At 42.5% G+C, this 16,410-nt stretch overlaps 1 long non-coding RNA gene across 1 annotated transcript; it reads right to left on the bottom strand.

The window, feature by feature from the left end:
• Nucleotides 1–336: 336 nt before the first annotated feature.
• LOC311606928 lies at nucleotides 337–15,035 on the bottom strand. The gene is made up of 3 exons (XR_014782471.1): nucleotides 14,879–15,035; nucleotides 13,229–13,328; nucleotides 337–382 (listed from the first exon to the last, which is right to left on the bottom strand). It is a non-coding gene; the product is annotated as an uncharacterized lncRNA (long non-coding RNA).
• Nucleotides 15,036–16,410: the final 1,375 nt, after the last annotated feature.

Below are 16,410 nucleotides of genomic sequence, written 5' to 3' on the forward strand. Positions count from 1 at the left end.
TTTTTTTTACTATAAAGGCACAAATTCAATGCCAAGATGCATGTGCATAAAGTTCTTCTCAGATTCCTTAAAAGTTGCAGGTAACAACTCTGAACCTCTTTGGTGTAGTAGACACAGGATAGCGGTGCGGCAGGCTTGAGACACCAGGAGTTAGAGATGAATCTCCAGATAGCATGTGGCTCGAGACCAACCTTCTGCAAGGCTGTGCCAAAGGAAACGTATCTATCCATTCAGCAACAAAGCTTGGGTAAGCATCCGCTCTGCCCCAGCACGTTCTCACAAGGCACAAGCGAGACAGGCAAGGTCCCTGCTCTTCAGCAACATACGTCATCATTGAGGGGAGATATCCTAAGTAGAAAATCCATCACAGTTGGTGATGAGTCTGTGAGGCAAACAAATATCAGTGCACCTGCACTGAGTGGGCAAACAAGGCTCTCTGAGCAGAGCTTTGAAGGGCAGGCAGTCTACTTCAGGGGTTCCACACAGGTTCCACGCAGAGGAGAGAACTGATGGCAAACACTCAGTACAGAGTCAGGAATCTGTAAGAAACAGAATAGGGAAAAGAATGCTAGAAGAGGTTTGAGGTAGAAGGAAGAAACTAGAGAAGGTAAGACCTTTGAGGACAAAGGCCCACTGATTCAATTTCATTCTTGAAAAAAAGGTGGTACATAGGACAAAGTCTCCCAGAAGATATACTGAGTCCTAATATCTGGTGTCTTTGAATGTGAGTTTATTGGTGTGGGGGGTTGGGTCTTTTAAGAGTACCATTAAGAAGCTAAGATGAGTCCTATTGCACTATGATGGGCCCTAATCCAATGGCTGGTGTCCTTGTAAGAAGAGAGTGCACAACATATTCTCACAGGGAAGAATGCTAGGAAATGAGAAAAAGAGATCAAAGAGTGATTCAGCTATACACATCACGTGTTTGCACGTGTTTGCACGGTCACTAGGAAGGGAAGTATCAGCATAGGAGCCTGGCCATGAGATTCCCTGATTGGAGACTCATATCCCTGACTTCTTGGTTTGCGTGAGGGATGTTCCTTGCCATCTGTGAGGCATCAGTTCCAGGATCCCTGTAGATTCCAGAATCTAAGGATGCTCAACCCTTTATACAATGGTTAAGTATTTGTATATAACACAGCCGCATCCTCCTGTGTATTTTAAATCCCCTCTAGATTATTCCCAACACTAAATACAATGTGTACAATATGTAAATAATTCTTGTCCTATTTGGGTAATAATAACAAAAATGTCTGTCTATGTCCAGTATAACTGCAACCATGGCAGACAACATGGAGGTCTCTGTCTTTTACCAGAATGCTCCATAAATAATAAGCTCAAGTTCTGACTTCTGAAACTTTCTGAAATTAGGGAAAAGAAATTGGTTTGGTGTGCATACAGATACTTAAAACCAAGCCTGATGACCTGAGTTCAATTCTTGGAACCTACATGGTAGAAAGGAAGAACTGAGTCCCACAAATAGTCTTCTCAGCTCCACATACTCACTCTGATATATTGCATATGTGTACACACACACACACACGCATGTTCTCATGCACACATGCATGCAAATACACATGCACGTAAATACACATGCACACACACACACGCATGTATGCACACACAATCAAAGAAAATTTCTAAAATTTAGTTTCAAACTATTTCTAAGCCCATAGTGGTTGAATCTGTAGGCATGAAATCTACAGACATTGGGAGCCACAGTATAATTTATTGTCTCAGCCCCTAAGAAACTAACTCTCATAAGTCATCCTCAAGAGATTTCAGCAGAAGTGTGTCTGGCTGAAACTACAGAAGAAGCTATGACTACTAGGTTGAAAATTGACCACAAGGGCTGGGAGTGTGGCTCAGTGGGTAAGACCTTTGCTTAGTATTCACAAGGGCTGTGAGGTTGACCACCATGTCTGAAAATAAACAAATAAATAAGAACTAAAGAATATCCAGTTAGGGGGGAACAAAATACTTGAGAATAGAGGTAGCAGAAAGCAGTAGCAGAGAGCTGGGCTCCCACTTTGAGGCTGAGCACTTGCAGTGGGAGCCAGGCATGATGCAAGAAGCAGCCACACAGATGAAGCCACCTGCATGCCTAGAGGACTCAGGTGAAGGCAGCCTACTGTAACTCCAAGGCCTGACAAAGCAGATACCCTTCAGCTGCCCATTATCCAACATATGGCTCCTGGAGAAGAACATCCCAAGAGAAGAATGAATGGCTTCCCAATCTTCTGCATTCCCAACTGCTTTTCCAGAGGAACTCGTGTAGAGATGGTTACCCTAAGACCACCGACTGATGTCGACAGGGTGAACAGAGAAGGCAAGCATAACCCAAAAACAGTCTGGTGTACATGCCAAGACTGTTTTCATTTCATTTGTTTCCTCAATTTTTTTTTGAAATCCATTTATTATCTTATCAAAAAAGTAACAACATTTCATCCTGAGATGTTCCAGGGGCCAGGAATCCATAGTTCACTCGACCTCCTACTTAGGGTGAGAAAATTTTTAGTTCTTCTGAGTTGCAATCAATGACCACAGGAACCAATTAACAACCATGGAGCTAACTGGTGCTCCTTCACACTGGAAATGGGGCTACTTGGCTACCTGGCTTCACAGTGGTGAACAGGAGACCTTCCCACCAGGATTCTACACCATTCTTTCTTTAATAATAAAAATTTTAAAGCTACCGTTGTGGTCATGATGGAGAGATTTACAGATGTTTCGATGAAACTCTTCATTTGGAATTTATGCAGCAAAGTACATATTGACTTTGTGTCACTGAAAACACTAAGATTTATTATTCCTGAAGATAAGTAATAACCTTGACTCTGACTTGGTCAATATTTATCTCACGAGTCGATAAATCTCCAGCAATAAATTTCAACAAAAGCCAACACTTTCTGATACCGAGCTGTATTTTGCAAAGGCCCCCAAATTTCTCTGCTCTTTCTCACAGAGAGAGTAGTCAAACCTGAGAAAGTATTCCCAGACATATTTTATTTTTAGTGAGTTCAGTCCTTTTATGACAGCGGAGTTTTATCCAAATAACTTAATGTGGGTGGGAAAATTACAGACTCTGGATCTTTTTGTCTTCCTTTCAATAGTTGTAACCAATGAATCTTCTCCTAGCCCAGATCTTTCTAAAGCTGATACCAACACTAACATCAGGCAGTGGCCAGAACGGGCTAAGGGACAGGCCTGTCTTCAAATAAAGGTGATATGTGATACTGGTCATTTGTGTGCCTGTCACTGAAGGCATTAGCTAAGCCACCCTATTATATTTGAACAGTGAGTGACCTCATACTAACTTCACAGAAGCCCAAAATCTTTTTAGTGTTTGTTGGTCAAATAGTCTGTCACCTTTTAAAACGACAGTGGATATGTGAGCAGCCAAAGCAGTTTTCCCATCTAGCTGGAGGGGACATGATGGTGGAAACCCCAGATGACTCATTCTCTGCATCTTCAAAGGCCTTTTCCTGTTCAATATTGCAGGCAATCCCCTCTCTTTCATAATCTCTAGGATATTTGTTATATTCTGTAATAAAATATCTGATACAGCATAATTTATAGAGAATAGAGACTGCTTTTCCTCATAGTTCTAGAGTCAGGAAATGCAAAAGCATGGCCCTAGGATCTGCTCAGCTGCTAGGGAGGGCCTTCCCACTGAGTTATAATGTAACACATCTTATGGAAAGACAGAGCAAGGATGCTACCTTGTGTCTCTCTTACTCTGTGTCTATGAAACAGCTCATGCCATTGTGGGACCTGCACCTCCGTGATTTCTTCTGCTCCCCATTGCCTCTCAAGGGCCCCATTTCCAAACTCATGACCGTATAGAACTGAAGGCATTTTTAACAAGTTGCACTGGGGGACATATTCAAGCCACAACAACAGGTTGACACTTTATCACTATGTATGCACCAACACGTCTGAGTGTATGGTGCCATTGAGGAGAGTAAATATGGTGATGCTTACTGCCTGTATGGCCACTGACTTTACCTAAGACCCCAGGAAACAATTCACAGAGACAATTCTTTAACTTGAGTCTATAACAGCCTTTTTCCTGCCTATCAAATACCCATTCCAACAGGTTATCTGTTAAGACCCTTACCAGCTGAAAATTACCCAATTATAATTTTAGGAAGATAATATTTAGCTGCACTGTATGTAGATTTTCACCTACCAGGCAGGCTTTCTTTCTTTTTTTTTATTTTATTGATTTATTCATATTACATCTCAGTTGTTATCCCATCCCTTGTATCTTCCCATACCTCTTTCCCTCCCACTTTCCCCCCTACTCCCCTCCTCTATGACTGTGACTGAGGGGGACCTCCTCCCCCTGTATATGCTCATAGGCTATCAAGTCTCTTCTTGGTAACCTGCTATCCTTCCTCTGAGTGCCACCAGACCTCCCCATCCAGGGGACGTGGTCAAATATGGGGCACCAGAGTTCGTGTGAAAGTCAGACCCCACTCTCCACTCAACTGTGAAGAATATCCTGTCCATTGGGTAGCTGGATAGCGGTTCAAAGTTTACTGCATGTATTGTCCTTGGGTGGTCAGGCAGGCTTTCTTGCTGCTATTTATCTGATTGTTTTGTGTTTTATTTAAGATCAGGTGTTATTTACTCAACTTACTTACTCAGTAAAACTTCTAGAGAGCTTAATCACACGTGGGATAGTCCAAACATTCTAATATATCCATTTAGGTTATGACAAAATGATCCCAGCCAATCAATTTAGTAATCTCCCAATAACAGAATACTGTCTTTTAATATTTAATATTGTGATGACATTATGGATCAAAGTAAGGATTTCGGAGGCTGATGATCTGGAGTTGCATCCAACCCTTCCTACATACCAACTGTGTCACTTTGGACAAAGCAATTATCTCTTTGTGCATATTTCCTCACAAGTTAAATTGAGATCTCTAGCTGTAAATAGAGATCTATAGATGATGTACATACCATATGAGAATTAATCTATTTAATATTTAAAAAGTACTTAGAATAATATCTGACTTGTAGTAAATGATAAATACATAATACTGGTATTTTGCAGTGAGAGTAAATTTAAATTAACATGCACTCTTAGTTGATTCATGTGTTTTAGTAACTAACAATTTTCAATGTGTATATATATACATATATTATTTGTATATACATATACATATATTATTTTACAAACAAAAAAAAAGATTCAGCAGATAAAGTGATTTGCCTAAAGTGGTTTAAGAACTTGGTCCTAATATGCTACCAGGATGAGACTTGATAGGCTGTGACCATATGGTGGGGGAAGAGGTCCCCTTCTGTGACAGACCTATGAAAAGGGAATAAGGTGAAAGAGGGAGGGAGGGAGGAATGGGAGGATACAAGTAAGGGGATAACAATTGAAATGTAATCTGAATTTAAAAAAAAACAAAAACAGGAAAAAAAAAAGAACTTGGTCCTAAAAACTTGGCTTCAAAATCAGGACTCCTGAGTAAAAAGATATTGTTTATCCTTTTTTGGTAGCACCCTAAGATGCAGATGGCACTCTCTTGGGTGATTTGGTTTTGATTTTGGTTTTTGGTTTTTGGTTTTTCAAGGCAGGGTTTCTCTGTGTAGCCTTAGCTGTCCTGGACTCACTTTGTAGACCAGGCTGGCCTCGAACTCACAAAGATCCGGCTGCCTCTGCCTCCCTCAGGGCTAGGTAGATGCCCCTTCTACTGAGTGCTCCCTACATGTCTTCTATTCTCACATGTGTTGTTCAGTGATTGCAACAATCCTTTGACTTTTTTTTCTCTATTTCATGAAAAGGAACTGGGGCCTAAGGATACTGGAGGCTCCTGGTTGATTTTATTCTTAAAGACTGTATTTTATTTTATTATTTTTAAGTGAGGGTGTACATGTAAATGAAGTACATATGGAGGCAAAAAAAACCAGAGGTGGGCATCAGATCCCCTGGAGCTGAAGTTACAGGTGGCTGTGAAACACCCAATGCTGGAAAATAAACCCAGCGTCAGTGCAAGAGCAGCAAGCACTCTTAACAGCTGAGGCATCTTTGCAACTTTGGTCCTAGATTTATGTCTGACTTTTGAGATTGAACGTGTTCACTTTCTATCCCTCCTACCACAACCATATGAGAATATAAACTCTGAGTGGCTTTCACATGGCTTTCCTACCACATCCCAGCTTTCCAGTTTGACATTTTCTAAGCTTCTAGAGAAGTTGAAAGAATACAATTAATATCTAAATGGCTTTCCACTGATCTCAGCAATTATTTTTATTTTTATTTTGTTTCTTTCAACAGTTTTTTAAATCAAAAAGCTTTTCAAACATATAAAAATGTCACCAAGAAGTACTACATGATATGAAGACAGTTGCTCTTCAGTGATATAGGGTATAATTCACAATAATATCAACTATGATGGACACATATGCACCAAATAACACAGCATCAAATGTATAAAGCAACTGCCAGACGGGGATACCATATGGACAAACAGAACCACATCAGAAGTGTAAGACTTGAAGCCACTGTTCTCTAACACACATAAAATCAAAACAAGAGAGATGTGGAAGAAGCATCCAGAGATAAGTCTCAGCTACATACTGAATTTCAAGTCTAAATCTGAACGGCAAAGTGGAATGCTGTCTTGAAAAATGGGGGAGAAGCTGGAAGGAGCAGTGGGGCAGTGTGAGAGCACAGGACAGAGGGGGTGATCTAGTGTGGGAAAGTGGAAGATTAGGGAAGGGGGGAACTCCAGAAAGAGTGCCTTTTTCTGGCACCTATTGGACAAGAGGAGACATCAAATACTAAACTTTTGGGTATATAACAACACAAAAATACAAATTTCTTTCAGAAAAAAACATGAGTAGAAAGTCCCTTTCATCTCATCAAAGCAGTCTCTGTTTGTGTGGACAGTGTCACATGCCTTGTCTTTAGAAGTTATGTAGATCGATGGGCAGAGAAGAGGCAGGCAGTGAGCAGTGAGCTGCCTGTTTTCAAAGAGCACAGCTCAGCTGAAGACTGCATGGGCATTTCCAAGCATAGTGCAGCTCAAACAGCAATCACTGAGAGCGCATTTCCCTCCAAGAGCAGCACAGTTTGTTGCCTGGTTTGTACTTAAGATAGCCTTACTCATGTCCCATGAAAGTCTTCACTTACCAGGAGATTGGGATAGATGTGAGGACATCCTACTGGGACTCTAGGTAAGAGAAATATAGGAGATGGGAAAATAGAAGGATCCAGAGGATCTTAGAAACCTACAAGAAGCACAACGTAACGGGTGGATCAGGGCCCAGGGGTTTCTGCTCAAACTTTTGCAACTAACCAAGGACAATACCAGTAGTAAACATTGAACATCTACTCTGATCTAGCCAATGGACAGGACATTCTTTGCAGTTATGGGGAGAGTAGGGACTAATTCTGACATGAACTCTGGAGCCCCATATTTGACAACCTCCTCTTGGTGGGGAGCCCTGGTAGCACTCAAAATAAAAATAGGCAGGCTACCAAGATGAGACTTGATGGCCTGTGACCATAAAGTGGGGGGGAGGAGAACCCCCTCAATCATGAACCTAGGGGAGGGCAATAAGATGGGGGTAGTAGGGAGGGAGGAACGGGAGGATACAAGTGATGGGAGAACAATTGAGTTATAATCTGGATAAATTAAATAATTAAAAAAAGATAGCCTTACTTCCCTAAACAAGGTCAGCCTCGGGTAGATGAGACATTTAAGGGGTGTAACAGTGTAATAGTATAACTGCATAAAAACTTGAGTGTGCCACACCTTGAATGGGTTGGCGGCCCTACGCAGAAACTCTACACTACTCTAGCTCCTAATTCTAACTCAGAGACTTGTTTGTATATCCTGAAGCAAAGCCTGACACTCTTAGCCATGCTCAATAAGACTGAAGTGTCAAACAGTATCTTCTGATTTAATGGAGTTAATGTTTTTCTCGAGTGTTTTGCCACTCCTTGCTTTTTTTACACCTCATGTACTCATGAAGTTGACCATCTGTTTCACAAGGATGTCCATGGGCATCAGCTGTCTGTGCAGGCGGAAATATCATGGCTAAAGAAGGACAGAGTGAAGATTTACTCCTCTCCCACGTAAAACCCTCACCACTGCTGGTATGCTGAGAACGTGTAGTGAGAGTTCTGGCTTCTTTAAAAACCTAGTTATGCTGTGTGACTATGCTCTTGTTTTAATCCCAGGTGTGGGATTTGGAACTGCTTCAGTCTGTTCACAGCCATTGACTATGACTGTCTTGTACACTAGCAGGGGTGTGATCTTTGCCAGCTACAAATAACTTGATTCTGGGGACTCTTGAGAGGGTACAAATGCCAGAGCCCAAAGACAGATGGGGACACTCCACAGAAGAAGAAACCTGACAACCCTAACCAGCAGGAAATAGTCTAAAGAGACCCACTCCCCTTTCCCATCTAACCTTCTGTCTCTCCTACCTGGTGTTGGAGGGTTGTAAGGGATTCGGTTGGATAAGGGTGGAATGGTAGATAAAGTAGCCCAAATAAAATAGACCAGAAATAACACCTACAAGTATTGGGGGGGGGCAGCACATTAGTGAGTTTTCTGATAAAATACCACGACAAAAGTAGCTTTCTAAAGAAAGGGTTTATTTTGCCTCACGGATCCAGATAGGGTAGAATCCATCACAGAAGGGAAAGCACATCAACAGGAGCATGAGTCTGGTTCTGGTTGGCAGCCAGAAAGCAGAGTGATCACATTTCACACACACACACACACACACACACACACACACACACACACACACACACACATACACACACAAAGCAGAGAAAGAAAATACAGAGACAGATAAATGCCAAGTAAAATCCCAAAGCCCAGCAATATACTTCTTCCAGCAAAGCAATACCCTAATGGCTCCATAAGCTTCCCAGTGTCACCAGCCGGGGACTAAGAGTACAAACATTCCATATTTAAACGGTGAGAAGCAATATGGCCAAAAAAAAAAAAAACCCTGAATATCTCCACAGAGAACCTGCATCCTGCTTCTGCCACCATGAACAACAAAGGGCTCACACACATCCCTACAGTCTATCTGGTGCTCTAACATCCCGGCAAGTGCGTGAGAAAAGATGTTAGCTTGAGCATGCAGGACTGACACAGGCCGGCCATGGATCCTCCTTGGAGGAGGAGTTCTCAGTTTCTGTTTAGGGTGGAAACAACAGCACAGGCTTTAGGCCATGTCCAGGACAACTGAAACCGTAGACAGGTTTGTAACGAACAGCAACAGCTGCTGCCACCGCCTTTGGGTTCACAAACACATAATCCCGAAGCACTGAAAACAAAACAAAATGCTCCATAAAGATCTCATGTTTAAGCAAAAATGGTTTTCATAAATTTAACCAAATCAACATTTTTTTTCCTGGCATCAAATTATCAAGGCAGTTAACATCAGCAGTCACAGCACAAGGGAAAGCTGTACCCACACCGAGGGACGGGAACCTCAGACCTAATCACTAACGTGGGTAAACTGGAAGAGGCTTTTTTTTTTCTTCCAAAAATACACTGAAAGCTAATTGATTGCCAATTTCTGAACAAATAAAAATGTTACACAGGTTAAAATGTATTTAGAAGTAAGAGTGTGACAACAGAGCAAAGGCCAGGAGGGAGAAAGTTCATGGCTGCAAAGTCTTGGTTATCTGCACAAAGTGGGACAGTACTCCACAGTGTCACACACCACACCACGTAGACTTGCTTCCAGGAAGAGGAATTAGCCGGAAACCATGGTGCCCTGTTATGTATTAAGAGACTGAGGGGAAACTGCTTAGTATGTCTGAACTGGTAGCGGAAATAAATTTTGTTCATCTATAAATGTTTATCTTATGTTTGTTTTGGGAGGGGTTGCTTGTTTGTATTTTACTATAACAAGATTTTAGGGACTAGTTGCTCACAGAGGACAGAAACGTATCTGTCCCGTGGGTCTAATTCAGGAATCAGGGGCAGTATGGTTCAGGGTGCCGGCTCTAGAGAGGGCCTGCTTACTGCATAATAATATGACAGGAGATGTCACAAGCAAGATAGAATATGTGTGCCAGCTGAGGTCTTTTCCACTTATAAGGTCCCTAATGCCATCATGAGGTACCCACCTTCATGAACTAATCCTAACTGCCCCCCTGTCTCTATTCCCATTGCTGTGATAAAAACACTTTGAGAAAAGAAACTTTAGCTCACAGTTTTAGGTGCATGCTATATAACAGCAGGGAAGTCAAGGTGGCAGGGGCTTAAAGCAGTGGTCACATTACATCTACCATGAGGAAGGGCTAGAGAGTTGGCTCAGTGGTTAAGAGCACTTATTGTTCTTGCGAAGGACCTGAGTTCGATTCCCAGCACGCAGATGGAAGCTCACCATTTTCTCAGGCACTAGGCATGCATGTGGTACACAGTCATGTGCAGGCAAAACACTCATATTAATAAAATAAACCTTAAAAAAGGAAAAGGAAAACATCTATCATGAGGAAACAGAGAGAGAAGAAAGCAAGCTAGTATTCAGCTTGCTTTGTCCATTTTATACAGCCCAGTATTCCCTGCCCAGGGAACTGTCCAACCCACAATTGAGATAGGGCTCATCACATCAATTAACATAACCAAGATAATCTCCCATAGGCAAGATCAGAGGCCCATTTCCTAGATAGTTCTAGCTACTACCAAGGTGAGAACGCTAACCATCACACCTATGGTGATAGCTAATCTTGATTGTCAACCAGAGGGGACCTGGAATCAACTAGGCAACATATTCTGAGCATGACAATGAGGAAACTTCCAGAAAAGACTGACTGCCGGGGAAGACACCTTCCAACCTGACTGCTTCATAAGCAAGTGCACCTTACTCTGTCATTCTCACTGCCGTTCTCTGCAGACGCTAGAGGCCAGCTCTTTTGACTTTCCAGCATGCACTGAAGAAGATCCCATGACTCCCCAGGAGTTTTCTAGGACTTCAGTGCCAGATTAGGATTGCAAAAGCATTCAGTCTCATAGGGAAGTGGCTGCTGGATTCCCAGCCCGTCAGCATACAGATAACAATTGTGTGGCCACCCAGACCCCCTAGTGCACGCTAAGGTAACAAGTCGCCTTTTCCCCTTTGGTTACACACACACACACACACACACACACACACACACACACACACACACAAAGGTACAATATATACAGTCTTCTTGCCTGAGTTTCTGAGCCAGTAACGTGTGGAATGTGTTTTTCTAAGTGTCTTCAAATAATGCTGGGCGTGCTGCTTAGGGACTATCACTTTGAAAACAACAGTTTTAAGAAGCACAGCTCTCTCTCTTCACGTATTTTTTTTCCATTTTGAGTCACCTCTCAAAGGTCTTACCTCCACATACTAACTCATTAATTTGGTCATCACATTAAAATTAAAGCAACTAGAAAAAGCTTTTTTTTTTTCACTGTTACTCAAACTTTGGTCAATGAAACTTTTAAAATTCTTCAATTTCAGGCTCTACATTAAAGCTACTGAATCAGAATTTTTATTCTGGGGGCTCTCTGTATAGCACATAGGTATTATAAAGGCTTAGCGTCAACCTGGTAAGATTGCATTCATAGAATACATAATCAAGCTGACACTCTCTTCGCTGCTTCAGACATGTCTGTGCAATGTAATCTAATCTGTCCTTGAACTTGCTATGTAGCGGAGGCTGTCCTAAACTCCCAATCCTCCTGAACCCTCCTCCTAAATGCTGGCACTACAGGAGAAGGCCACCACACCTGGCCTGAGCAAGCACTTTTTAAACAACAGAACATTAAATGCAGTGTTAATATGACATATTTTGTAAGAACCAAGCAAAAAGAAACTCTTCTTCATTACTGTGGTTTATAATTATCATAATAAAATAAATTTATGCCTTATTTTTAGTGTAATATTCTTTGATAAAACTTTGAGGCATCAAGAGTTATGTAAGCCTGTTTGTTATCATTAAAAAGTTTCAATTTTGCTCCAATTTTCTAAAACCACAGAAATCCCAACCAGTAGCACATGCCTTTCGGATATTAGAACTCTTGAATAAAATGAGAATTCAGTCAATGCCATCCTTGCTTGCCCTAATTGTGGGAGGGCTGGAAAAGCTTGGCTCCTCACTGCACAGGTTATTTCACTAAGAGACATTTCAGCCTGAAATTGTTGTGATGGAGGCCAGGTGGGTAGAAGGACTTCTAAGCTTGAGGGAGATTGAGTAATGGAGGCAGGAACCAGGGTTCAGCATTCCTCTGGAAGGGAAGACCAGAGTGGCTGCGATGAGAGACCAGCTGCTTCTCTCATCTGAGGATACTGAGGTCAGTCTCAAAAGCCCTGCAACTTTATGATGAGAGGTAGTAACTCCATAACTAAGGCCAGCTTATGTTCCTTTGCCATTGTGTTTAATTCGTGTAGGACCACTCCTAGGAGTTGCTCCTTTCTCATGTTGGAGGACGAGCGAGCAAATGTATTCAGGCAACCTGAGGGCTAGTCAGATGCCACTCAGGATCAAAGCCAAGGGCTAAGAATTTCTTGGAATGGGGGCTCCTGGCCACAGGCTTGCAATTGCCATGTCCTATCTGATGTACAGACAAATGATTTGTCCTTGGAAGTTGACTCTTGGGGCAGGATCTTTATTTGTGTGCTCTTCTGGGACCTCTGGCTTGAACTAGCTTGTCTGCACGGGTGGTGAGGGGGTGGATCCTCTGTTTATATTAATTGCCTAAGGTAAACTGTCTGTCTAAGTTTCCGTGCGAGCCATCCGAGGAACGTGTGTCTCTAAGGTGTACTCAAACAATGCTGGCCCTGATGTTCAGGAGACTAGCACTTTATAAACAACTGAGAAAAGATGGACAGCTATCCTTCAGAATCTACAGAAGATTTTGAGATCTTGTGCCTATACCAAACCTGAGGATACTAAAGGCATTTAAATAAGATGCATGTGACCAACACACTGCATCCTCTATACTTTCAGTACATACAGGATACTTTATAGCCACAAAGACCTAACTGCCCTTTACAATTCATAAAGTTTCCATGCACTCCGTCTCCCACAGTCCAGCTAAACATTTTATGTTTGAACTGGATTTCAACAACACTATGACTAATATGCAGACTACTGTGAGACAGTGGAAAGAGTGTAGCTCGTGAGAAGCTCATATTTACTGAGCACGGTTTTTATTCCAGGCACTAGGCAAACATTGGTTCAGAAAAGTTAACCTACCTAGGATGGATGGATCAGCTGGAAACAAGAAGTCATGTTTGAGCCCAGGCACTCTGACTCCTAGGATCATGGTTACCTTTATACCATGCTGTTGCTCCTCCTACAAAGGACAAAATAATTGCTCGATCACAATAAAATGCTTGTCACTCCCAAACACACACCCATGATAATTAACGGCAAGTTCCAGGCTACCCTCTTCCCAACTTCCTTAAGTTTCAAGACATAGAAGACCACTTACATGCGCCTTGGGAAAAGGGACTCTTTGAGAAACAGCCTGGAAAGCCGCCTGTCCGGGTTCTGGCAGCCTGTCCTTCCCTGTCTCTCATGGGGACCCTTCTCTGTGGCTCTCGTACCACTCAGCACATTTGCTTCCCTCTCGTGGTTAAGTTCCTACTGCTCTTTCACAAGGCAGCTCCTGGTTTTAACTTTCCCAGCATCTTCACTGTGAGTGAGACTGGCATCTCCGTACTCCCCGAGCGGATGCTCTAAGCAAGAAATGCCCATGTTAAATGACTGTCCTGATAGTCTCTTTCCCTGTGCCCCTACTACTGTTGACAATCACTATCTCAGGTAAGGTGACTCCAGCAGCCCAATCAGCTGCAGAAAGGAAAGAGAATGTGGTCTGTTATGTAAACCACAGCAAAATGGGTGAGCAATAACTGTGTTTGCTAAGTTATTACCCTTCTGAAAGAAGGGAAAAGTTTAAAGATTCCACATATAGCTTGTTATAGCTAAGTAATACCTATCTTCTCTAAGCCATTGTGTGGGTACAACCTGCTTTCTGATGTTTCATTGAGCTCAGAATGACAGAAGCTTCCAGGGACTTTCCCAAGGTGGAGAATTAGGGACCAATGTTATCCCTTCAGAATGGGTTGCTGCCACACAACGCCATTTTCTTGTGAGCCAGGATAAATTGCACACCTAATGCTTAAACTTGAGTAAAAACCTAGTTTAAGAATATACCAAGGACACTTTAAAATAAAGTAAAGCATGATGGTGTTCTTTAAGATAAAAAAAAAAAAGAATATACCAAGGACAATAAGAATCTGTTATTGGGAGCTACACTTGGATTGTTCAGGGGGTGACAATTCTCCCAGGAGTTGCCCCCTTGAAAAAGTGCAGCGCATGTTAACTGTCATTCCTTTCCTTCTCTGGCAGCTGTGGAGACCATTCAAGTTAGGGGTTTTATTTGTTGCATAGGTAGGGACACCTCTGTAGGTAGGGACACCTCTGTAGGTAGGGACACCTCTGGCACTAGGTTTATCATCTGAACCCACTTCATGTTAGCAGTTCAAAAGCATTTGAGCCTCAGCTCAATGCCAGACACCGTGCATGTGTTAGTTTGGAAATTAAATAAGATTGAATCAAGGTCCCCAGAACTCAGAAATAAAAGGTAGACACTAAACAGGATTCACACTAAACAGGATTCACTGTTAATGGCACAAATACATGAAACCTGAACATGAAGTGGCCAGGAGGCCCAGCAATGTTTAGGTTGAATCCTGAGTCTTGTTTCTCGGACCAGCATGTCGGGACCCATTGAAGCAGATCACAAGTGCAACCCCGAGAGTGACTGATTCTACATAGCTGGGTGGATCCTGACAGTATGCATTTCTAGCAAGCTTGCTAGAGGTGTGGATACATACTTACCTGGCAGGGGAGATCTCATGATCATAAGGGTGATTTTCCCCAAGGTGAGGTTCATCCATTCCACTCCAGGTATGCTAACTCGTGACTTCTCCAAATGCAGGGAAGTCAGCTGCATAGTTTGTGGTAGTAGAGAGTATGTGTGCTCTATCATCAAAAAAAAAAAAAAAAAAAAAAAAAGAGGTGTGGATGCTGACAGTCTGTAGAGAGCACACTGGGGAACCTTTCTCCACTCCATGGCTTGGAGCAGTATATTTTAACTCTTTTCCTGGCTTCTGCCTGGGAAAGAGGAAGAAAGAAGCAGGTTAGGCCCTCCAACTCATGATGATAAACTTGAAGTAGGTGAAGAGCAGGCTGGTGGCATTATCTGATGGTTGAGAGTAAAAGTCAAACTCACAGAATGTGCTGATGGTATGGTCAGTGCGTAGGAAAGCAACGTGGCTCCAGAGAAATTATTGGATACATAAGGAGGTGATATCTCCCTTACCCAAGTGTCAAAAACTCACTCTCTCCCTTCCCCTTCCCTTTTTTCTTGCTCTCTTCCCCCCTAGACACATCCTCTACTTCCCTCTTCTCTTCTTTCTCTCTCTCTGCCCCCTTCTCTCTCTACCTTGCTCTCTTCCTGTCTCTCTCTCCTTCTCCCTCTGTCTGTCTGTCTGTCTGTCTGTCTGTCTGTCTCTCTCTCTCTCTCTCTCTCTCTCTCTCTCTCTCTCTCTCTCTCTCTCTCTCTCTCACACACACACACACACATATGCACACACAAACACACAAGAATCTTTCCTTCTCCCTTCCCTTCTTTCTTTCCCTCCTTCTCTCACAGACACATATTTTATAGTGTGTCTTCTGTGATTTACAGTGCTGTTCTCCTGAGCATTCACAGCATGTATATTTTGTAGACTTTGCATGACATTTACATTTTGGAAGTTCTTACAACTCTTTCCTTGTTCATGGATACTGTGGTCCTCTAAGCATTGTTTCTCCAGACTTTTGAGTCCTGGCTAGTCCCAGAACCATCTGTAGAAAGTGTCAGTCTTATGTCCTGGTAGGGAAAACTCTGGGATGAGGCAAGAGTAGGTGAAGCCAGTCCTAGAAGCTGATGAAATGATAAGAGAGAAAAGATGCAGACAAAAGCAGGATGGAAGTCATCCCCTACAAACAGTTGGGGTTGGCAGTGGTGTGGCTGACCACTTCTGTCTGAAATGGCTCCCAATAAGCCATTTCAAAGATCTTCTCATCAGTATGGGTATTTTTTAATTTTAATTTTATTAATTTGTTCAGATCACAACTCAGTTGTTATCCCATCACTTGTTTCCTCCCTCCTTCCCACTTTCACCCTATTCCCCTCCCCTAGGTCTAAGACCAAGGGGGACCTCCTCTCCCACTATATGGTCATAAGCTATCAAGTCTCATCTTGGTAGCCTGCTTATTCTTTCTTTGAGTGCCATCAGGTCTCCCCACCAAGGGGAGGTGGTCAAATATGAAGCACCAGAGTTCATGTCAGAGTCAGTCCCCACTCTCCACGTAACTGTGGAGAA

The sequence above is a fragment of the Acomys minous genome (assembly GCF_964271855.1).
Source record: "Acomys minous genome assembly, chromosome: 10".
Taxonomy (NCBI): Eukaryota; Metazoa; Chordata; class Mammalia; order Rodentia; family Muridae; genus Acomys; species Acomys minous.